Source organism: Phalangium opilio, unplaced genomic scaffold (assembly GCF_054372755.1).
Source record: "Phalangium opilio isolate 3A_F unplaced genomic scaffold, DU_Popi_V2 ptg000003l_1, whole genome shotgun sequence".
Lineage (NCBI taxonomy): Eukaryota > Metazoa > Arthropoda > Arachnida > Opiliones > Phalangiidae > Phalangium > Phalangium opilio.
Window position 1 is genome coordinate 8,779,454 of NW_028324145.1, and position 17,651 is coordinate 8,797,104.

Below are 17,651 nucleotides of genomic sequence, written 5' to 3' on the forward strand. Positions count from 1 at the left end.
AATCCGAGCTTGTATAGATTTTTGAATTGTTTTCCCGCATGGCTGAGTTAAGCCTTGGTTAATCAATGATAATATAATACAATAACAGCCCGCATATACACTTTATCTTTTCCCAGATGATCGCGCTAAATAACGGAATACGAAACAAAAAAGGAAGAGGTTTCCAAGAACAAATTGGTCATGATGGAAACCTTGAATTGGCTAGATAATAGGTGTACCAAATACCAATTTATAAGATAAATTTAATAAGGGTTGGTAATAGGCCTAATCCTTTCCTAGCTAGTAGTGGGCTGGTAAACACCTAATTGGGCTTTGTTTTTCCTAAGAGATATTTCATGGGTATTAACGGTTGGCTTATTGGTCTACTTTTACATTCGGCACACTATTCGGACCTGGCCATTTAGGACCGAAACCCTGGTCATTTAGGACCGAAACCCTGGTCATTTAGGACCGAAACCCTGGTCATTTAGGACCGAAACCCTGGTCATTTAGGACCGAAACCCTGGTCATTTAGGACCGAAACCCTGGTCATTTAGGACCGAAACCCTGGTCATTTAGGACCGAAACCCTTGCATTTTTAGGCTATGAATCAAATCATTGGTGGTTTTTGGGCTATATTTTTGTGAAAAGGCTTAGCTGTAAAAATCTAAATATATCTAGCTTGTATACACTAATCCACGTAACCTATAATTCTGTAGAGCAATTTGAGAAACTGGGCTACATTATAAAAATACGCAAATTAGTCATAGTTATTTCTGAAATATTATAATAAATAATAACCGCAGCGTACATAATTTTGACAGGGTGCAATAACCATTTGAAAATTTCCCTTAAAAATAATAGGTCTATAACAGATAATGGAAATCAACCAAAAAAAACCTCAAATTTCATTACATTTTCATTTCCTCGATAAATTTTTTTCTTTTTACATAAAAAATATAAAACAAAGAGAAATAAATACGTGAGGTAAAACTGCATACCATAACAATAGAAATACTTCTCTAAAGTAAAACTATACCCCAAAACCAGATAGAGAAAGTACTGCCCTATATAATTCTATTATTTCTACGCATAATATCAAAGCTAGAGATAGTCTAGGAGAAAGCGTATAAAATTGGAGATACATGTTCAAAAGAAAAAACACCCCCACCTAGAGTAAGACGTGACCGGCTTATATGGGTGAAAAATTAGACAGTTGTTAGACATTTCGGGTTGGACACCATTTCAACCGGAGTATTCAATACAGTTTTAGATAACTTCCAAGCATATTCTAAGGCGTTGCGTTAATTATTCAACTTGAAATGGACTGTCTCATAGTTAAATAAGAAAAGGTATAAAAAATTGTGTAAAAACGCACGGCTGATTTTAATACAGACATATCCGAGGCACACCCGTTATTATACAGGGTGTATTTATAGGTTCAAAATTGATTTCCCATAGAACCAACTGTATTTCAATCCTAAACTACCATCCCCGCTTTTTGAAACACCCTGTACATCTCGTTCCAGGGAATATTATATCTGGCTAAAACCCAAATATTTGATACATATTTCTTTTTATTCTTATTTTGAGTGAATAGTGAAACCCTGACTAGGCTATTAATAAACTGTTCGTGTCTAAAGTCGGAAATTTAGTTTTTGTATTTTTGGCAAAAAATATTTAACAATTAACCTTGAGTATAATTGTCAGTCGTATTAGTACGCACACCCATGTCTCTCGACACACGAATCGTTAGACCTATAATACGCCTATGAATAAATAAATAAACTTTTAATTTAAATGATAATGCCAAAAATTAATCAAGGGGAGAATTAAAGTGAATATGAAATATCTTTTATCTCTCTACGAATTTAATGAAAACGCGTTATTTTGTTGAATAAGGACGTATATTAGGTATTTTCATTCTACACAAGACCTTGGAAATATTACAATTAAGCGAAGGATGGCTGCCAAGTGTTTATGCATAAATTTAGTTAAATAAAAACGCCATTGTTTTGCTGAAAAACAATTTTAGAAATGACCTTTCAGAGAATGATTGATAATGAAAGCAAAGGACGGGCTGTAACCTAAGGCTCGTAAAAACCAAGAAGGTTCACTCATTGTTGCAGGGACTTCAACAATGGCTACCTCTTCAAACAACGACTAAGAATCATCCCTAATTGCAATCGCCTTGGTTTTTCTCTTCTTTATATTCAAGTAATTAGTTTAAAGTCCATTTAAAGCAAATTAACATTCAAGAAATCCAAGAAAAATCCCCTCAAATGTTTTTTTTTCTTCTAGACGTTCAAAGTCTGGGTTGGATGAATACACACTGAACCAAGAACCCAATTAAAACCTGAGAAAGTTTATAAAGATAGACTTGAATTGAAGTGATATCTAGTTTATTAGGGAGAAGGTATAAGATGCCTAAGTATTCGCGCGCCATAGTCCCAGTCCCCCCTTTCAAAATACCAGGGGCGGGGACGAAAAGTAGCCCGGGCTATTTCGCCTCTCCTCAGTCGGATAATACGTAATTTTCGTCATTCGCGTCGCGCTGACGTGAGTTTTCAAGAACCAATGAGATGCTGGTTGTAATTTAGAGGCGGGGATTAACTCCAGACCTATTTTTGGACTGGAGATAAAGCTGGAAATGTGGAGAATTTACACCTTCTCCCTAATAAACTAGATATCACTTCTTGGTTCGTAATCTCGTGTCTTTCCCTGCCCCCACTGTTCCCCTTTCCCTCGTGATTTCGCCCGCTGTCATATTGCCAAGTATAAAATGATCAAATGAAGCTTACAGAAACATATGGATGGATATTCTCAGGTCTTCAAAGGGTTCTAATCGAAACTATATGTCAAGAAAATTACAGCAGCCATGGCAACTATACTGGTTTTTAATAATCACTTCACGATAACAAAAAACTAATAAATAAACGGGCTAAACCCAAGAAGATTAAGCGTGTTGGAAATTTGCAAAAACTCGAAAAACAACGCTAAGGGTTTTTACTCCCAGCTTGTTCTAAATAATAATTAAAGAAAAAATAAACAATTGAAAAGAAAAATTCAAAGCGGGGGCGTTACGCCTGGAAAAGCAGGAACAATGGATGAAGTCAACAACATTTCAGTGTAAATGTTTAACTGGCGGCCCGATATACAAGTAGATAATGAAATACCCTAGTAAAAATATAAATAGACTATTTTAGGCCATCTCGGCTCTAAAAATAACAGGGGTTTAGATTTTCTCGACTATATAATGGCGTCAGCTAATTTTATCTATAAAATTAAATCAGGGAGAAAATAGGTAAAATGGAGCGGTACAAATGATGATGGGCGATCTGCAGTGTACCTTGCGCATGCCGTTATCCTTCAATAAAGGTGATTGTCAAGTGCTGCCCTGTAGTGCCATTGTATTTGTATATAAACTAGCTTCTTTTTATAAGACACAGGGGGCACCCTTGACGTTCCCCTACCTAAACGCTGAGGATGCTGGGGCCTGAGAGGACTTCGTTGGCGTTTCGTAGATGGGAGTACAGACTGACGCGTTATAGGTATTGAAGTACCTACTCCATATAACAAACATCTCTTCTTTAAGATTGAATTAGATAAAATAAAGCAACACGAATGAAGTTCATTAGCTGCTTATTTGATCTCTATTTATGCCAAAAACTAGTTAGAAGGGTCTATTAAATGAACAAACAACTCGAGCCTCTTTCGCATTAATGAGGATAGAAGCGAAGATCACACGAGACAACATAAAAAAGTTAAGAACTTGGGGTAAATAAATAAATATTTTTCTGCAATCGTATAACACACAAGAGTAAGAGTTGCTTGGAAGCTAATCTCCGTGCTTACTTATTCAAATCCGATTAGGAAATATACATATGTATACCAATAGGTTTCAATAAACAAAATACTTATAAAAACATTCCAGTCATTAGTTCTTGATGATTTCGCTTTCAGATCAAAGTTTACTTAGGGTGGAAGAAAATAAAAACAGAACAAAAAACTACTTAACTATCTTGGAGCTCTAACAACTAAACCAAACCAACCGTCCTGATCTAATCTAATTTATTTATTTATTATACCCAAATAAAGAAGAGTCTACCTATGTTTTGATCCATTTATTCCGTAGAAAAGGAGGTCAATTAATGAAACGAAAAATAATCCAAAAGAAAAAAAATAATAATGAGGAGAAAGTCATCAAGAATGGAGGTAGGCGAACCATCGCGAAACAATCAGGTTGCGGCTTGGCTAAATTAGTTCTTACGAAAGAATATATTAAAGCGGGATGTTCTCCTCCACGCGTAAGAGATAGGTCGTCGTCGGTTCGTTGGCAAATAAAATGCTCATTATTCGAGAAACCGTAGGCAAGGGGAGGAAAAGGCTTCATTCTTCGGTAAGCCTCGTTAAACATTTCTTTCTGTGTGTTGGGACTCACTGCAGGATGGTTGGCCCGGAAGAAAATGATTATGATGGACTGTTAATGCTACCAAAGAGTTCTAGGGAGTGACGTCAAGGATTTGGTTTTATCTCTAGGGGCATCTAAATTCTTAATTACGTCACAAGAAGCGCAAGAAGGTTGCTAGCTCGCTCGGTCGCTTTTAGAGGGATATATTAAAGGGGGAGACTATTATGGAAAGAGGAAAATACATGCGAATCTTTTGTTAGAAGAAACGTCGTCACGTGACCGTTGTTAAAATACGTAAAAAAGGGGTATGTAATCCTCAGAATCGGGACACACGTCTCTGCAGTGCACTCTCATGATACAAAAAGGCTACAGCGCAGGTGCCAAAAAGCGAGATGGAAGGCCAAGTCTTACCCCCGTGTCGTTCCCTCTTAGTTACATTGAAATGGTCTATTAAAACAAGGTTGATGCACAGAACCACGCCAGGGAGTAGCAAATAAACACTGCAGGGGACGCTACAGTACCAGGTTTTTAAAAGGAGTCAATGTATGTACAGTCTAATCTCAGTCTGATCAAAACCTACTCACCTCCCCCTTATAGAGTTTCCCTACCTTCGAAAGAATCAAGCTAGGAGCCAAGATGATTTCAAAAACGTTTCGAACGTATATATTCTTAAATGGATAGTAAAACTGTCTAAATCGTAAATACGTTTCAACCCCAAAACCTTAGAAAATTCACGCAGCTTCTCTTTGAAATTGTTTCAAAAGCCATTCTCGAGAACACAAGAGATAAAATTCCTTAATTCTAAAAATTCTTGGAAGCTTCTTCTCCTAAGCAACGAAGCGCGATCTAAAAACAACTTTTGAAACGGATATCACGATAAAAACCCTCGGTATATCCTTCCTTCCTTCGTGGTTAGGCTTACGTCTAACTCCTAGGCCTTGCACGGAGATAAGCAGACGATGGCAACAACTATAGTCAACACTAAGAAGGTCAAGAAAAACTTCATGATCGTCCGTGAGCGTGACAAGCGTTGTTAACAACGACGGAAAACAAAACCAACAAATACCATTACAATTTTGTTTTTCTTCTTCTCTGTCTTGGCGCGTCTTTTCCGTCCTGAGCTTCAATCATCATTTTATTTTTCTAAGGCATCCTCTCGTTTCCCCCCCTCCCTTTTTTATCAACCGAAAAAAAATAAAAACTCAATTTCCTACAACACACACACTCTCGAAAAAAGCAAGCCCGTAGGTGGTTGGCTTCATTGTAGATACTTTCGCTACAATAACGATTCCTTTTTAGCTACAGGGAATGCGTATGTACGTTTGAGGAGAAGTTGCTTTGCTAACACGACACTACGCGGCCAAGAGCTTAGAGAAGAAGCAAAGGCTTAGGATGCGAGACTCTAGTATATAGAGTCTTGCTCTAAAGGTTTACGGTTTTAATGAGAGAGAGCTTGGGTTCTGAATTTTAGAGATATGGGAACATTCTTGTCATCGGTATCTTGAGAATTCGAACAGAGATGCTCTCGTTTGGAGCTAGCCGGAAATGTAACGCGTATGTTTAGAATGAATTTTGAGTAAACAGAGTAAATTGTCTTTGCAAAGTTATAGATTGGGACGAGATGTAGGCTCTGATGAAATTATATATTGTTGTTAATTCCGATGTATGTGACTAAAGTGGGCGTGTCGAAAGCTTAGCCCTTCCCATACTGATCCTTCACATGCCTAAAAGAACAGAAGCAAATATTCATTTAAAATAAGACAGTACGACCAGATTTAGGGGATGAGATGCAAGTTTTGATGAAAATATAAATTGTCAATTCCGATGTAAGTGACTAAAGTGGGCGTGTCGAAAGCTTAACCCCTCCCATTTTGAGCCTTCACATTGCCTTAAAGAACAGAAGCAAATATTCATTTGAAATAAGACAGTACGACCAGATTTAGGGATGATATAACTCAATACCAATTACGCCCTAAAACACACACACACACACCCAATTTCACTTAGTGATACAAGTTCTATCAAAACGATAAACATCACAATTTTCCTAAGAGTCTACTCTCCCCATAAGAACCTTGATCTAGAATTCTAGATATATCACTATTTAGGCCTAAAATTTCTGGTTACAGACAAACCCAAATCTAAACCCAATCTAAAGATGATTATATACTTTGGAACTACAGAAATATAAATTGGACAAAAGGTTGGGAGGAGTTAGATCTTGGGAAATAATAAGAAAAAAGGCACCAGACTTAGCAGGACGGAATAAATCAAGGTTAGAACTTGAAAGGCAGGCGGCCTTAGAAACTAACTTCGGACTTTGAAACGGTATCGGACCATAGTGTTAAAAATAAAACAGCGGGTGACAATTGAGTAAAAAAAGAAAAGAGAGAGAAGAAAATGAGAGGAGAGAAACGATAAATTAAAGAAACCTTTTCTTTCATTTCCTTCCTTTTCTCTCCTAGACACTTCCTTTCCTAGCTCTAACTTATATCATAAGTTCATAAGATATGTTCCATTATAAGTTTGTCACTGGTAACTTGGAAACTGGAGCTTGTGTGGAGTGAGTGACGTAGGTCCTAGATTCGAGGTAAAGCGAGGGAGGCCTGGTGAGGCGCTGTCAAAGGCTTAGTACAAACTAAATAAGAAAATGGAAGTCCTACAAAATTAACCACCGAGTGTAGTACTTCAATTCTCACTTGTCGTTCTCGAACTACCTCTCAGTAGTAAGTCTCTAGCATTACGAAGTATAGGAAGCGTCATACTTATGGAAGGAACATATATCTTATAAACTTATGGTTATATTCCCCCAGGGAAAGTGGTGGGGGAGAAAATAGGGGGAGGGCAAAATATCGTCATGACGATGAAAGCGACATTTCTAACAATGGGGTAAAAATGAGGCTCGATATATTTCATTTTTCCTCGAGAAAAATATCAAAAAGGGGTAATAGTAGTTAGTTCCCCCGAGTCTAGGCCTAGCTCCTTCCGATTTAAGACGAATATAACGAAGGCGTTGTAGACGTACGTAATATAATGCCAAGGTAGTACCAAAAACACGCCCACGATTCAGGTCCATAAGCCTACGAAACGAACTTTTATAATAATAAGGCGTTAAATAAGCCTCGAGCCACCAGTTTCCGAACAGAAACCCACACTACTAATACGAGTGAACTTTGAAACACGCCATCATTAAGTCTTAAGGGGGATTGAAAACACCCACTGTTGAATTGTAAAAGCAACATTTAATCGCATTTACGATCATGATCCGTTATTAATACGGTTCGAGTATTAGGCTTAGCTTAAGCAAAGGCTTAACATGTTTAATTATCAAGCATGCGCAATTAATTTTAGATTAGGCTTAGGGGGAATTGTGTTTCAAGGTGTGAGTGATGTTTCATCATCCCTTTGACACCTTAAAAGGTACGTGCGTGATCAGGGCCAATTTTTTTCATTTTTTTCCAGTTCATGCAGGTTGGGTTCCCATGGTAAGTTCACACACACACACACACACCCAGAGCAGTGCACCCCTTTTCTTCAACTCTTATAGATTTAATATTGACCCATTTCTTAGATGATTTTTTTTCTTCTTTCGTAAGACGAGGTGCAGCTCATAAGAAGAGAAGAGAGGAGAGGAGAGGAGAGGAGAGGCAAAAAGCGAAAATTGTCGATTCACCCTCCAAAAGAACCGGAAAAAATCGCCTTTCATTTTGCGCCTACATACCTCAAAAACATAACGGGGGATTCTAGAAGAACTCATTAGCATATAGTAGATGCCTTATGCCAACGGCGAAAATTTCAGTCATGAAAAATCGAGTTTCAAGATGAATTTGGGTAAATTATCCCTTGAGTATTGACATGCAGCTGCAGGTGTTTCGCTAACTAATTTGTCGAGTCATTCGCGTGCGAGCTATTTAATATATAGGTCGTTTCGATTTGAGGTAATGAACATGACCCTTGACCTCAACAAAATATTCCTAAAAAAAAAATACCATCAGCTAGTTCAAGGTAGAAATTAAAGAGAACGCTATGGAGTTTCCGTGAAAGAAACACACACAAAAAAAAGGAGTCCATTATGCGCGGAGTACCTAAGCCTAACGAAGTTAAGTACCATCGTAAGTGAACGAACGAATTGGAACAGAAAATGCCGGAATCGTGTCCATACAGGAACAGGAGTAATGGCGAAATACGGTCGAGACACGCTAATGAACCTTAAACAGGTACCCCCTCCAGTCTTACCCTTTGACCTTTAACGGGTCTACGTTATATTCTTTCTCTAATTTGAGACCGTATCTTTACAGTTTGAAATGAACCCAACCGCGTTGACAAATAAAAGGCCTGCCCGGGGAAGTTTATCGAGGAATGACTCCTGCATAATATTTATTTCCTGGCTAGAGGACATTAATCTTAACGTGCGGAAAAGAATTAGTCATGCTTTATATTTTTCATAAACGATCTATTCGCGATTAGGCTTAGTATGAATTGCAGTTTAAGGTTTAACGTCAATTGTTATTTTCTTTTGAAAAATGCTTTAATTTAACTTCAATTATTAGTTAGAATTTTCAATTTAGTTAAGGTGGAATCTTGTCAGCTGATTTTGACCCTCTTACATTTATCCAATAGGTATTGTGCAAACAAGTGTTGCCAGACAGTAATTTGCAAGTTCAATTCAACCGCTATCAATAATCAACAACAGACTGAGTTCAGCTTGTAGCATTCTGTTTGAATCAGTTCCAAACCTGCATCAGATGCTCAAATAATAAATAACTGGCAACACTGAAGCGCATGCGCAGTTAAAGTTAAGAAACAGGGGCTGTGCACACTACCATTACTATTCTTTAAAAAAATACCATTTTGTTTTCTTAAATTTTAGTTGCCTTTATCGCTGAATTAATCATTAGTTGCAATAAAAATCAAAATCGATTCGTTACACGAGTTTTTGCACGGCAGTGATTTTATTTTTTTAAACTTTAATTTCCCTTCTTATTCAAACTAACAATACCGAGACAAACATTAAAACCGTGTAAGTTAAAGGTTAATCGCAATTTCACGTGGTTGCGTTGGACCTTAAACTACAGTTACGAAGCTGAAATAAAGTTACGAAAAACAACTATGTTATGTTACGTTTGTTCAAATGCTTATAGCTAGGGAATTTTGGAAAAACAAATTTTAAAAACACACAAGCTTGTTGCCAATGGGAGGTATAATTAAAGCTCTATTTACACGGTCTCCTTTTAAAAGCTCGAGATTGAGATGGGAGTTGTTTTATTTCGAGGGGCATGCTAAAATTGAACCAGGAAATTATAGCGATGACACGACCTCCATTGTGTGATGATGAAACTCAGAGGTGGGTGTCTACTTCAGTAACCTCGCTACGCTTGGGCCATATTGACGTCAATAAAGGGTTTAGCTCCTCCCACATCTAACAGCATCATCTACCTCTACAACTTGAAACTGAAATTTGGAAGGTCACGTGTGTACTGGGAGAATTGGGTAAATTACGCAATTCCCAATGTTTTGTTGTATTCGAAACTGACAAAGAGAGTCCGTGTAAATCGGGCTTGATTTCATTTAGTTATGCCTTCAACACATAAGTTTATAAGATATGTTCCTTCCATAAGTATGAAACTACCTATACTTGGTAATGCTAGAGACAGCTCGAGCTAGTTAGAGAACAATGGAAGCGAGAATTGAAGTCCTACTCTCGGATGGTTAATTTTCATATTTAGTCTATACTAAGGCTTTGACAGCAGCACTTTAGCACCAGGCGTCGCTTTACCTCGAATGTATGACCTACCTCACTCACTTCCTCACTTCATGACAAGCTCCAGTTTGTAACCAGTGACAAACTTATGGCCAACATATCTTATGAATTTATGCTCTAAACTAAATACGATCGAATTTAGAGCTGACAGGAAGCTGCTTTAGGGGACATAACCAATAAACTGTCAAATAAGACTTCAGTTTTAAAAGGGAAGTTAGGTATATCGCCTTAGGAGAGATAAACTTCTGTCTCTACTGCAGTGAAATCTAAATATCATCCCCTTCCCTCGCATCCTCAATCCTTTTCCCACCCCAAAAATTCCAATAAACGTGTTTTGAAACCTTACTAAAAATGACGTCTGCTGATGAATTTTAAATTTCCCAAAAATATGGAACACGAAACAAGCTTTGATTTTTATACTTTTTGGTTCACACTTATTCCTTTTCTCTTCCCTCAAAAGAGGAACAAAACAAAATTCATCTCAAGTGACGTTGAGATGGAGAGATCATCCATGATGTTATAAATAAAAGAAATCATTCTTTTCTATACGCTTATTCTTCATATTTCTATAAATACCGCGCCAAGGCTTAGTAAAAATCCTGCACTTTAAGCATTTTCCGATCATGATCTACCGGAATTAAACGGATCTATACTAAAAGATTTCTCGGACCCAAAAATCAGGTCAAAAAGAAAGGGGTAATATTTTTCCCTTTGTCGATTTCATATAGGCCTATATAAAATACAACACGCTGTCCTCTAAAACATTTTTATTTTAGAGTTCACTTTAGTACGCGTCTAGTTTGAAATTTATCTATCAAACCACCTTCAAAAATTTTGAGGACAAAAATCTGGAATCTTTTGAGGAACTATCATATTTTGTTTTAGCTCGAGGTGTTTTTATTTTTATTTTATATTGCATTCATCTTTTATCTTAAAACTGAAGATGTTGGAATGTTTTATGTCTCAGAGGCATCAGGCGGTTTTGAAATAATGGGAACGAGTTGACATATTTTAAATATTCTCTGGCCACCATTTTAAAAGTAAATAATGTATTCACGTTGAAACGGGATGCGAATAACCTCAATTTTGAATTTTATTATATTTTAAAAGGCCAAAATTTGAAGTGGAGGAAAAATATTGGACAGTTTTAGGCCAAATATAGACTATTTTTTTGGATTAAAAGAAGCTGGCAATCTGAAGATTCTAGAACACTTTGTATTTTTAAAAATAAATAACTAAATATGGGCTAGAATTTAAAGTGCTTCAAAACTTTAAAAATATTTTTTTTAACTTGCTTAGGCCTAATTTTCCACGGGCCAATAGTTCAAATATGACGTGATGACTGTTGAAAAAATATTTCGGAAGGGTTATATAAGAAAACGACTTCAAGAGTTGCATAAGGTTTCGTTCACATCTAATCAATTTCTTTTCAATTTCGAGATCATTTTGATCCTAATTCGTTAAGCCTAACCATTAACGTCGAGAGCGATTACAGAGGCAAGCTTTAGAGAAGTTTCCAAATAATACGATAGTTTGTTATATAATACGTAACACAATAGAAAAATGATGTTTTTTAGAAGGAAAACTATTTCGAGAAAAAATAGACCAATTCCGGAACATAAATATTTACTCATATTATCAAAACCAAAGTCAAAGCTCCACCCAAAAGATATCGTGACCCGCCATTACTTCAGCAGAGTAAATAAAATAAAGTATCAACAAGAAACATATATTTCAGGTGAAGAATTCCCCTTTGTTTTTCCCCCGATAATGCCAAGGCTTACCTTAAGAGTGTAGATTAAGTGGGAGGAGTTATAAACAAATGCCTAAAGATAAGGGCAGGCGGTAGACATAAGTCTATAAATTTCATCTTGAAACAAAAGGCTTACACGATCGGGTTTTAAGTTGGGAAGGCTTGGGTGTGACCAGGGATGCATATGGCTACTAGGAATCATTGCTCCAGCATTTATCTAGTGTTAATTTCTATGAGGGTTTTATGGGTATGTACTGCCTGTAACTCACGATGCATAATTCTAACGACTTTCTAACTGCGATTTCATTGGTCAGGCAAGCGCTGAAGGTGCAACTGACCAATTCGATGTAACTAAAGGGGTTAAACTACGCCTTCCATCTCACTATTTGGCGCCTGCGCCGTAGTCTTTTTGTATAATGAGAGTGCGCAGAGACGGATGGCAATGTATCAATGTGTACGTCCCGATACTGAGGGTTGCATTACCGCCTTTTTTACGTCGAGGTAAAATTCTTTATACATAATGATTACTCTAGCTCCTCCCACAAAATCCGCCTAGATACGTTGAAAAAAATGGTTGACTTCAGCACAATGGATTCCAAGTAGCTGTATGTATTCCAGAGTGTGACAAATACGGGCGTTTTCATTGAAACTCAGTTGGTATTAGGTATCGATTAAGGTATACCGGTACTTCGACCTATCAAAAGATTCTGTCAGAAAAAGCTCTTTCCGTGCTAGCAGAGTGTGATATAACTAACCTACAAGGATAACAGGGTACAGTTTTACAGGTTTCAGGTAAGTATGGGCGTCAAAATTATGCTCGATTTATAGGAAATAATTTTACGGGGCGCGTGCCTACATTAACCCAATTAAAAAAACATTTAATCCCACGTCACAGGAGATCTATTATTAAAAACAGGTTGTGACAGCAGCTGCTGCTATTAAATTGTTAGGCCTATAAACTTTGTATTGGATTTTAGTTGAATTAGAATTGTTCGCACTAGAGTTAATTGAAGAAGTTTCAAAGCTTTTCAATGTCAACAAAATATAAATAAACCTTACATTTCTCAGTACCCTCAAGGCTTATTCTCACACTATTCTTAATTATCCTTGCTTCTAAATTTTAAAGCCCTAATGCGACTACATATCTTATATAACATTTCCAAATATACACGATAATAAATGTGAACGGAGCTCGTGCATAGCTAGTTTATTATATAACCAAGAAATTTGACCCGAAAATTAAAATTTATTTTTTTTATCTCTAAAGTTGATCGCTATTAAACAGTTTAAAGCGAGCTAGACTATATTACCAACGGAACCTAATCTGACCTTATACAACCTTATCAAATTTAAGTGACGTAAAAATTTGGGGGTCAAATTTATATATAATATTTAAGTCGTTCGCTTCATAGATAGTGACAACATCACGTGTTAAAATTGCGGGAAGAAGTTTGAATCGCGCGCAAAATATCTTCAATACTAGGCCTAGCGAGGTTACAATAAAAATTTAAAGAAGAAATAATAAAAATCTTCCCTAACTTAGGCCTTGGTAAATTAGAAATATATTTGAACTGGGGAGATGCAAAAAAAAAAAACCTTATCGAAAAACTTCATATACCTAGGTACATTCACAATTTTATACATACTAAAAATTGAAGCAAGGTAAAATACCAAAAAAGGTCTATATTTGTTTGTTGAGCATCTACGTGCTACCAGAAGTATATAATACTTCTCTTCAAGAGAAGTGTACCCACCACAAAGCGGCTGGAGTAATTGGCAACATCATGTTTTATTTGGAGCATGCAAGGTTACTACACCGAATCACAAACGCGATAAATAGTTCCCTCACTCATCATTACACTATTAGCCAAGACGCATGCGCTTGTGGATTTTTGTCCCACGTCAAGACAATCAAGGTTTGTGGCTTGATTGCTGAGGATTTAGCACCATCAAACAGCTATAGAATTCACCCTAGCACGCTGCGATGCCCATCTGAAGTTTGATGAGCATTAAGAGGACACAGAGAGTGTCATCCTTCTTCTATTATCCCCTTCTGGTGCAACGTAATAATGTACTGTACGGACTCTGTGGACCTCGTTTTGGGTCCAAAGAGCTATAGCTACAAATCTAATAAAGGCTCACACACTATTCGTTTATCGGACGAGAAAAGCTGTCGGCATTTCTCCCTCCTTTGCTCTAGCGAGCGGCTCTATCTATTATTACGTACGTCCTTTTCTCCCAAGACCAAAAGATCTCCCAAAAGCGTTAGGACTTTGGGAAAATTGCGCCCAAAAGTTCCGTCCCCCCCCCTTTCCTCCCCTTCATGGACACAGCAGTCCAAAATTGAAGTACCATTAAGTTTAGGAGCGAAAATACTCTATAGAAGAAGAAGAAAAATACAGTACCTTAGTATACAGGGTGTTTCTCTGATGAGTCTGTCAGAAACTAAGTAGTTGATTTGTTCTTTGGAAAATCATTTTTGATATGAGTCGAAAATGTAACTTCTACCTCCATTTTGTTTGCCCTATAAGGGACACTGTTTTCGAGTTAAGATCTTCCCAGAGTGTTTTAGGGATGACCCCTCAATTTAATTGGAAATCATTGTCTTTTAAGGGACCATCCATAAAAGACTCAAATCTTAACTTGAAAAAAAAATGTCCCTTGGGGGCAAAATGGAGATAGAAGTTACATTTTTGACTCAAAATTGATTTCCCAAAGAACACAGTCTCAGTTAATTTATGGTAGACATATCAAAACACCCTGTATGTCCCCAGAATGTAAGGGAATTCTTTATTTTTCAGGTTGAGAATATAACGTATACTAAAGGCGGGAATTGTATTAGAAAACATTGCTTTTTAAGGAACGATTTTCAAGCTTTAGAGTTAAGGTTTTACCTCGAAATAAGGCACAAAAAAGGAGGGGAAGGGGGGTTATATCTGTATAATGTTCCTTGGATATTTTTTAGACCGATAGCGTGTACACTGTACAGGAGGGAAAGCGATACAATCGCAATAACACTTAGGTTATTAATGTAAAGGTTTTATAGTCCAAAACCAAAGAAATTCTCACGGGGATATTAGTTTTTAGGAAACCCTATCGCAAGCACTCTTATATTATAGAGAAAATTGCGTGAAATTTCTGCGGCAATTTTCTGATTTAATTAAAGAGAAATCATTAATTAAACTCGAAATCGCACAAATAACATTTTCCACAGAGACCTTTCAGAAACACCCTGTATTTTCTGATATAGTTCCGCTAAGTTTTCAAATTTAATTAATAAAATTAAAGTAATAGTTCATCTCTAGAATATTTTCTTCTATTTAATTGAAAGAGCGTATAAAATATTTAATATTTAAATTGGAACCATGTTTCTATCTACAATATTAAAAAAGATACAAGCGATTGAGTTTTCCTTAGGGACACTACACGTTAGGCTTAATTGCGAATCACTGGGAGAGTACCCTTATTGGACGCCTCTTCCTCCAATAGGGGTGTTCCCCAGTTCTTCTCGGGTAAGCCTAACGCGTAGTGTTAATTACGGAAAATTAATTGCTCGTATGTTCATTAATATTGTGGATAGAAACATGGTTCCAATTAATATATTCATTATTTTACACGGTCTTTCGATTATAAAAAATTCTAGCAGGGAGCCCACTCTTAAATTTAAATTCCTTATAGGAAAAATGGGAATTTATTTCCGGAATTATAGGATTGTATAGGAGAAAAAATATGTTTTTATAGGAAAATATAGGACTAAAAATGGTCTAATATAATACAATTTTGGGCTTAAACTATGTAGAAAAATCCCAAAAAATAAAAAATTGGATTTTACTTTGAAAACTCAGAAGAACTTAATTAAAATATAACATAATATAATATATAAAAAATCCTAAGCGAGCTCCACAATTTCGGTGTCTATTCAAATGTGATCTCGATAAAAAAAAGCTAAATTTTGATAAATTTGATGCTTCGACTAAGTCAAAAATATAGGATATTATAGGACCTTTCATGAAATTATAGGATAATAAAGGACAGGTTCAAAAATATAGGAATTTATAGGAATTATAGGACCGGTGGGCTCCCTGTAATGTAAATCTAAAAAAAAAGTGCTTGTAAATCTAAAAATAAATGCTTGTAAATCTAAAAAAAAATGTTTGTAAATCTAAAAAAAAAATGCTTGTAAATCTAAAAAAAATGCTTGTAAATCTAAAAAAAAGTGCTTGTAAATCTAAAAAAAGTGCTTGTAAATCTAAAAAAGTGCTTGTAAATCTAAAAAAAGTGCTTGTAAATCTAAAAATAAGTGCATGTAAATCTAAAAATAAGTGCTTGTAAATCTAAAAATAAGTGCTTGTAAATCTAAAAATAAGTGCTTGTAAATCTAAAAATAAGTGCTTGTAAGCGTATAAAATATTTAAATTGGAACCATGTTTCTATCTTCAATATTAAAAAAGATACAAGCGATTGAGTTTCCCCTATGGACACTACACGTTAGGCTTATCCGCCTCTTCCTCCAATAGGGGTGTTCCCCGGTTCTTCTCGGGTAAGCCTAACGCGTAGTGTTAATTACTTAATAAACTTAATTGCTCGTATCTCCTTCAATATTGTAGATAGAAACATGGTTCCAATTAATATATTCATTATTTTTTACTCTCTTTCAATTAAAAAAAATTCTAGACACCAGAGTATCCCTTCAATTACGCTGTCACCTTAATCTAGGTCTATTTCACTCTTAGAAAATAGTAAGATTTCAACAAGAGAAGATGGTTTTTAGTCACTTCTAAGAAAGTTAACTATATATAAGTGGAAAAACGGTGGAAGAAACTTTCTCTAACTAAGATCGATTGATTCCAAAAAGTCAAACATTACGAACCAGCTTTTTCCTAGAAATTACCTAGGACTCTAATTCCTTCGGGATAAAAAGGAAAAAAAAAAAACAAAAAAAAAACAGTAAAATAAATCGAACGAGTTTACGGGACTTAACTAAGTAAAAAGCTCGAAAGAAAGTAGCTCATCATTTTTATTACTGTATACTTTTGGCTAAAATCATAGGGGTAAACCTGCAGGTAAAATAATAAAATAAAAACCCAGGTAACCGGTTAGATCAGTTAATTTCATTTAAAGCACTTTTTGCTTAAGGTAAACTCGCGCACTGCTGGGGTTGGTTTATTTGCTAAAAATTAAGGTTAAGTATTTTTTAGGTACATCTCTCCGAGGGGTAAGTAACTTCGAGCCAATTTTGAAAAAACCTTAAAAGAGCTTTCATTAAATTCAAAAAGAAGCTGGCGTTTGACCATCTTATTTTTCCTAAAACTTTTGGAACATTTATTGGGATGTGGTTGTAGTTTATATGGACCAAATTTGGTGCAGGACTGGTAACTTCTAAGCCATATCTAACGTCTTTGTCGTCCATATAAATTGACTTAATTAGTGACTTGTCTCTCGTCCGTTAAATCATTCACAAAAAAGTATAAGAAAAAAGAATCCACTACGTTCCAAATGAAAGGGTTTTAGAGAAACATAATATAATGAGGAAATGAAACCTCAATAATTAAGGGGGTATAAGGAACGTTTAGTTTTAATTTGTTTAAAAAAAGTTACTGAAACCTCCCCTTTCTAATTTTTGTAGAATTTTAATATACCGAGTTTAATATTTCCGCAAAGGAACCATTTTAAACGCTAGTGTATAATTCACCATTTCAAAAACTCACCAAAGCGAAAAAATATTAAATTTATGATAAGACTTTTGG

At 35.9% G+C, this 17,651-nt stretch overlaps 1 protein-coding gene across 2 annotated transcripts in view; it reads right to left on the reverse strand.

Annotated features, from left to right (window-relative positions):
- The window catches only part of Oatp30B (Organic anion transporting polypeptide 30B), a 97,013-nt gene that overhangs the window by 32,648 nt on the left and 46,714 nt on the right, over nt 1-17,651 (reverse strand). The gene's annotated exons all lie outside the window — the stretch shown is intronic.